The sequence below is a fragment of the Coturnix japonica genome, chromosome 3 (genome assembly GCF_054131305.1).
Source record: "Coturnix japonica strain WE chromosome 3, WE-NBRP24, whole genome shotgun sequence".
NCBI lineage: Eukaryota > Metazoa > Chordata > Aves > Galliformes > Phasianidae > Coturnix > Coturnix japonica.
In genome coordinates, this window is record NC_140665.1 from 94403826 (window position 1) to 94411189 (window position 7364).

Sequence of the window (7364 nt, forward strand, 5' to 3'; positions counted from 1 at the left end):
TTCATCAACGACCTTGATGAGGGGATAGTGACCACCCTCAGCAAGTTTGCTGATGACACAAAGTTGGGAGGATTGGCTGACACGCCTGAAGGCTGTGCTGCCATTCAGCGAGACCTGGACAGGCTGGAGAGCTGGGCAGTAAGAAACCGGATGAGGTTTAACAAAAGCAAGTGTAGAGTCTTGCACCTGGGTAGAAATAATTGCATGCACCAGTACAGGCTGGGGGAAGACCTGCTGGAGAGGAGCTCTGCAGAGAGGGACCTGGGCGTCCTGGTGGACGACAGATAGACCATGAGCCATCAGTGTGCCCTTGTAGACAAAAAAGCCAATGGCATACTGGGGTGTATTAAAAAGAACGTGTCCAGCAGGTCGAAGGAGGTGATCCTCCCCCTCTACTCTGCCCTGGTGAGGCCTCATCTGGAATATTGTGTCCAGTTCTGGGCTCCCCAGTACAAAAGACAGGGATCTCTTGGAAAGAGTCCAGCGGAGGGCCACTAAGATGGTGAAGGGCCTGGAGCATCTCCCCGATGAGGAGAGACTTAGGGAACTGGGTCTGTTTAGCCTTGAGAAAAGAAGGCTGAGAGGGGACTTGATTCAGGTTTATAAATAGCTGAGGTGTGGGAGCCATAGTGGTGAGGCTGGTCTCTTTTCAGTAGTGCGTGGGGACAGGACTAGGGGTAATGGGATGAAAGTACAGCATAGGAAGTTCCGCACTAATGTGCGGAAGAAATTCTCTACAGTGAGGGTGACGGAGCACTGGAACAGGCTTCCAAGGGGGGTGGTGGAGTCTCCTTCTCTGGAGATATTCAAGACCTGTCTGGACGCCTACCTGTGCGACGTGGTGTAGGGAGCCTGCTTTGGCAGGGGGGTTGGACTCGATGATCTCTAGAGGTCCCTTCCAACCCCTACAATTTTGTGATTATGTTATTCTGTGATTCTCTCTGTTGCAAGGATGGCTGAGTACTGAGCAGGGAAAGAGGAGTTCGGCCGATTCCTGGTTCGGCCCGATTCCTAATGGGGCGAGGAAAGCCATGGAACCACAAGGGTACAGCAGCAACAATGTGGGGTGAAATTATTTTATTTTATTTTGAAATAATTAAAGTTAAAGAGATTTTAAAAATAAAATAAAATAAAATAATTAAGTCAAATAAAATGACAGAGAATCCAAAAATCCTGGCTAGACTTCTCACCTAAGAGTGAGGCTAATGCCACTTCTAAGGTGAGAATTCTAGCCAGGGCAAGAAGAAAGGAAAAGAGAGAACGTCTTGTGATATGGGAACAGTTTGATCTTTGCTTCAGAATGAAAGATGGAAACAGAATAACGCAAAGTCCTACAAACTGCATATCCCAGTGGACTTTGCATTATTCTGTATGTATATGTATGTATATGTAGTGCTATTGACTGGAGCAATAGCACTACATGTTGTCATGATGGGGAATATCAATAAGGAAAAATCATAAAAACAATTCAGGTATCTGCTGCTCTCTGACTGTGTGTCCTGGTGGGCTTCCTCCTGCAATGACAGGGATTGATGTCCTTAGGCACAGGAGGCCCTCAGGCTGATGATCTGCAGGAGCATTTTTCAGGCCTGCTGCCTCTTGTCCCCGTCGTCATGGAAGGATTCTTCTCTCTCCGTCTCTTGGTGCACCTGGGGCTGCAGTTGCGGGTGCAGCCAATCTCTGGGAGCTTACAGCTCCTGGCTGGCTGCAGTGGGGGGCTTTGCTGCATGCAGGGCAGAGTGTCCCAGGGTCAGATCTGTTCTGGCTGCACCCTTCGCCCTTCTCTTCCAGTCTGTGTCCTGACCCCAGGTTCCTCTGCTGCCACATCTGTTCTCCGTTACTTGACGTTGTTTGTGGGCTATTTTGAAAAGGAAGCCAGCACCTGCTTTTGCAGCTCCTTAGCAGTTTGCCCGGCTTTGTTCAAATCTCTAAGAGCTGTGAAGAGCTCCTGCACGAGGGAGACTGGAATATTGGTCCCAGTGAGATTTGGAGGCTGTGGCTGATCTGAGGGTCTCTGCTCGGTGGAGGAGTGCTTTTTCTGTGGGGCAGTTCTTCTTGGAGGATCTGGCCTGTCCTGGGTGCGTCCCCTGCCGTTCTGCTCTTGCCCTCTGGTCGCATCTGGTGGCAATTCTCTGCTTGCTGCAGGTGTGCCTGCCTGAACACCTGATGGATGAACAGACTGAGCTGGAGAAGCAGCTTGGGGCTCCAAGAGCAACCCACTGCTAGGTAGCAGCATGTGGGCTGTCACTCTACAGGCAACAGGCTCCAGTACATCCAGGTGCCTGTGGCTGCTGCCATCCTGGCTTGATCCCTTACTGGCACCCTGTGATCTCACTGACACCACTGAAAGTCTTGTCTTCAGATGCCACCAAGTCCTTCATTGCCTCCAGAGGTGGACCTGAGCTTCTCCTTTTGGCCAGAGGTGTCAGTGATTGTCTGCTCCCATGATGACTTGCGTCCAGCCTTGTCGGCTCTGTTTTTCCTGAAGAGCATTCTTCCCTTCCTTGAGAGCTTCTCGCTTCCCTTTCTGATCTTGGAACAGAGGGCCTTGCTGGCTGCTTTGAACTTGGCCCAGACATGCTGAACGGAGCAGCACAGAAAGGGTGGCACACAGCAGCCTCTGCACAGCTGAGATGGAGTCTGTGACCTATGTGTCCTGCTTGATGCAACTGCAGATCTACTTCCCTCTGGCTCTTGAGCAGCAGGGTCAGATGGAGACACACCCTTGGATCCTTCATTGCTAGGCAGGACGCGGTGTGGTGTGAAATAGTTTTGCTTGTTCTTCTCAATGTGTTCATACTGCTCCAGCCACAGATGCATCAACCTGTTCTCCTGGTTGTCAGGGTGTTCACAGAGTCTGTAGCACTCAGCATGGACTGTACGCATTGTTTCTTGTTTGCGTATGTCCATCAGGGAGGCAGATTTTCGCCATTGACCAAAGGCCTGTGCTGATGACCTCCATTCCTGAGCCTGCATGTTCCTGCGCTGGAAGGGCAAGCGAGGGTACCTCCTTGTTTGCCTCAGTGGATGTGGAAGCTTGGAGTCTTTGTGCCCCAGATTAGGCTCTGAGAGGCTCTTCTGCAGGCGCACTGGTGCCTGCATTTTCATGTCAGCACGCTCCAGGAGACTTCTCATAGCCTCATCCACCAAGGACAGGTCCCGCTCCTGGGACTTTGGTTGTGGGCAAGGTGTCTTCATATCCTCGGACCAGGTGATGGTGCCCTCATTGCCGCCCTCGTTATCGCCCTCGTTGCTGCCCTCGTTACCGCCCTCTTTGCTGCCCTCCTTGCTGCCCCACTCATTGCTGCCCTCATTGCTGCCCTCATTGCTGCCCTCAGGCATTTGCAACATGAGCCTGTGTGAGATGGAGAAAGAGAAGGAAGATGAAGGCAGTTCTGAGCCAAACACTCCTGAGGGCCCCAGGGCACTTCTGTCGCCTCAAAGCTGTTGGCAGGCTTTGTTATTTTCACTTGTTGGGGTCCCGACAAGTGTGTGCCCAAGGTTCCATTCCTGCTTACAGAGCACAAAGCAAGGACGACACTGTCGTGTCCATGCCTCAGTGGTAAACCCTTCTACAAGGGCACTGCCTCTCAGATTTCAAGTCTCTGGATATCCCTCTGCCATCCCTGAGTCATTGCAGATTTTCATTTCAGCAAGCCCTGCCCCTGTCCCCATCCCCTATCAGTAGTCTCACCTCTCCAAGCATTGGTTTGAGTCCTGAGTAGTTGTATAACAACATCGGATGGCTTCATAGGTGTCATCCGTCTGACTGGACACTGAGGAGCTGCAGCAGAGCAGAGAGCAGTGTTAGTGGGATTTCAGCTGGTGGGAGGTGACAGGAGAGGAACAAACAGTGTTACTTACTGCATCCTCGCGTGCTGTGAAGACGTGCACAAGTCCCAAACTGTTGGCAAAGAAGGCACAGTGAGTGGATAGGGAGAACGTGACGGGGTGGTGGGCACGTGGGGCCAGGGGTTGTCTTTGCAGGCACCTCCCTCGCCCAGGGCTGCTCACCTCTGGAATCTGCCTGGTTAGCTCCGTGTTGGCACTTCCTCGGTTTGGGACTTTTGGACCTTTCCTTCTGTATGGGCACAGAAAGCAGCGAGTGAGAGGGGAGCATCCCTAGCAGCCTCAGCGGCTCCCACCAACCCAGGGCACAGCCAGGCTCGGCCCGTGACTGCCCTGGGACTCCTTGCCGAGCCTGGCCAGGCCCTGCTGGGACACGGCCTCTCCTCCCGGGCAGTCCTCCCCAGCCCAGCCCTGGGGATGGCCCTGGCCCCCTCCAACCCCCCTCCCTGTGTTGCAGTGCCTGCCTCAGCACCAGCCCTGACTCCTACCATCCACTTCCTGAAGGCTGGAATAAGTACAGTCAGTAATGAGACTGTCGTGATCCAGAGGATACCATAGAAGGTATCGTCCTCCATGCTGAGGAAGAAGCTCTTTCCCCAGAAATCAGCGCTGCCTGCGATGTGCTGAAAGAGCTAAGCAGTCAAGCTCCTCTCTTCAGTCCGCTCACAAGCAAAGTGGCTCCCAGCCCGACTGTGCCCCGAATTCTGGGCTGTCCCCTTTGTGATGTGAGTTACCCCGTCAGCAGCTTTGCTCTATGGCAACGTTTGTGATGCAAGAACAGCGAGCGGGGTGTGGCACAGCCCGGCCGGCTCAGCACAGCGGGGCCATGGCCAGCCCGGCCCGGCACCGAGAGCCGGCCCTGTGCAGGGCCACGCAAAGCCTGTGCCTCTCACCAGGAAGGACTGAATCCCGGCCCTGTGCCGTGCTCCCACTTTGGAGAGCCCATGAAGCACTTGTCGGCCCTGGCGAGTCCAGCAAGGCGATGGTGGCCGTGCTGCTGCTGCTGCTGCCGCCTGCCCTTCGCCAGCATTTTCAGGGAGGAGCTCGATCAGATCAGCTCGGAGCAGAGGCTCACCAGGCAGACCCCTCAGGGAGAAGTAAAACTGGCAAAGCCCCAGCTCCCCCAGGTGGGAAGAGCACAGCTCCTGGGGAGCAATGTGGCTCTTGGTATAGGGTATGTGAGCAGGGAGGTTGGTGCTCCTCCCCACTGAAGAGACCAATCCACTTAACACTCTTAGAATAGAGGGAGGGAGAAGTGAGGGAGAGGTGAGCAAGGATGCAGTGGGAGATCACTGAATCGTAGAACGGCCTGGTTTGGAAAGGACCGTAATGATCATCTAGTTCCAACCTCCCCGCCATATGCAGGGCCACCAACCACCAGACCAGGCTGCCCAGAGCTGCATCCAGCCTGGTCTTGAATGCCTTCCAGGTGGGGAATCCACTACCTCCCTGTGTAAGCTATTCCAGTGTGCCACCACTCTCTGTGTGAAAACCTTTCTCCTAATCTGTAACATCAACCTCCTCTGTCTCTGTTTAAAACCATTCCCCCTTGTCCTATCACTATGTACTCTCGCAAATAGGCTTTCCCCCTCCTGTTTAAACTCTCCCTTCAAGTCATGCAAGACCGCAGCTGAGGTCTCCCTGGAGCTTTCTCCAAGCTAAACAAGCCCAGTTCCCTCAGCCTTTCCTCACAGGAGAGGTGCTCCAGCCCTCTGATCATCTTAGTGGCCCTCCTCTGGACCCGCTCTAAGAGCTCCATGTCCTTGCTGTATTGGGGAAGTACTGAGATCTACCTGTGAGCTTGTCTAGGGTGAGATGGTCAACTCCACACCTCCAGACTGCCTCCAGCAGGAAGGGTGATTGCGGTAAGCAACTCCCTGCTGAGAGGAACAGAGGGCCCTATATGTTGGCCTGACCCTATCCGTAGGGTCACTCAGTAAGTCATCCTCACCAAATTGCCTGGGGGTAGCGAGGCCCAGCAGAGGGATCTGGACAGGCTGGATCACTGTGCTGAAGCCAGTGGGAGGTTCATCAAGCAGCTGAGGGAACTGGGATTGTTCAGTCTGGAGAAGCTGAGGCTCAGGGGAGACCTTGTTGCTCTCTGCAGCTCCCTGAAAGGAGGTTGTAGTGGGGATGGGAGTTGCTCTCTTCTCACAGATAACAGCAACAGGACAAGAGGTAATGGCTTTAAGTTGTGCCAGGGGAGATTCAGATCGGATATTAGGAAAAATCACTGAAAGAGTGTTAATGCACTGAAACAGGCTGTCCAGAAAAGTGGTGGAGTCCTCGTCCCTGGAGATATTCAAGAAATCATACTTAGATATCATACTTAGGGACATGGTTAGTGGGCATGGTGGAGATGGGTTGATTATGATGATCTTAATCGTCTTTTCCAACCTTAATGATTCTGTGAGTCCTGGAAGATATGGTATATCAAGCACAAGGTTCTAGTCCTTGTGTGTGACTGGATGACTTATGTGTAAAAGTCTGGTATATTTCAAAGCAAGAATGCGTGGGATAAAAAAGTCATTATCTTGCTAATGAGTGAAAAAGCTCAGCAGTAACTTGAGCCAGACATAAAGACACACAAGGCGCCTGGCTCCTACATGTGACCAGTTGTTGTCATGCAGGTATAAAAGGTTGTAAGCACCTACAATAAACGTCTTCTGAACCAGCAAGGGAGTCTTTGTAGTTTTTTACATTAAATTTGGTGTGTAGTCAGAGGTGAGCCTATCTACCATTATTTTTGACCTCTGGGCAAATGATCCAGAAGTATAACGGTGCATAATAACAAAGAGCTTTTACCTGTGAAGGTCAGATCAATCTGCAACCTGTGCTGCATCAGGTTTCAGTTCTAACCTGCTTTTACTTTGGGCCAACCCTTTTTCCTTTCTTCCTGCTGCACTTATTCTTACACAAGGAAGATGAAGATACCGCTGGTTAACAGAAGGAAGCCTTCCAAGAACGTGCCGCTTGTGGGTTTCATAGTCAATATTTTTAGAAAGAAGGGCTGAGAGATCTTTAAGATGTGATACTGCAACATGAGTGAAGTTCCAGGCAAGGGATGTGATTGCGCAGATAATCAAAAAGTTGTATGCTGTTCTCAGTTCTAGTTGGTATGTTCACAGAATCCTGGTGATGCTGGTTGTCGGGACCTCCAAAGGTCTCTGATCCAAATTCAAGCCAGCATTAAACCATGGCTCATCTGATCTAACACCTTTAGGGGTGAAAACTCTTACCACCTCTGAGTGGGAGAAATGTATTATTTCAGGACTATCTTCAGGTCCATTCTGATCCTCCCAGGCTGCAAATTTACCATCTTGAACCACAGCAAACTGTAGGTTCCTTTTTGACTTTGAGATAATTTTTTTTTTAATTTATTTTTTATTTTTTTTAGCTAATAAAGTAATTTTGCATTGCTTTACAGTGGACAGCAGCATGAAGTTTATTCTTTTTAATATAACTCTTGACACTAAATCATATTATACTTGAATTTCTATCTGTTCTGCCCATAC

At 51.2% G+C, this 7364-nt stretch overlaps 1 pseudogene across 1 annotated transcript; it reads right to left on the minus strand.

Moving 5' to 3' along the window:
* Window positions 1-330: 330 nt before the first annotated feature.
* Window positions 331-3824, minus strand: LOC146761569 (uncharacterized; annotated as a pseudogene). The gene has a single exon (XR_014944258.1). The product of XR_014944258.1 is annotated as an uncharacterized LOC146761569 (transcript).
* Window positions 3825-7364: the final 3540 nt, after the last annotated feature.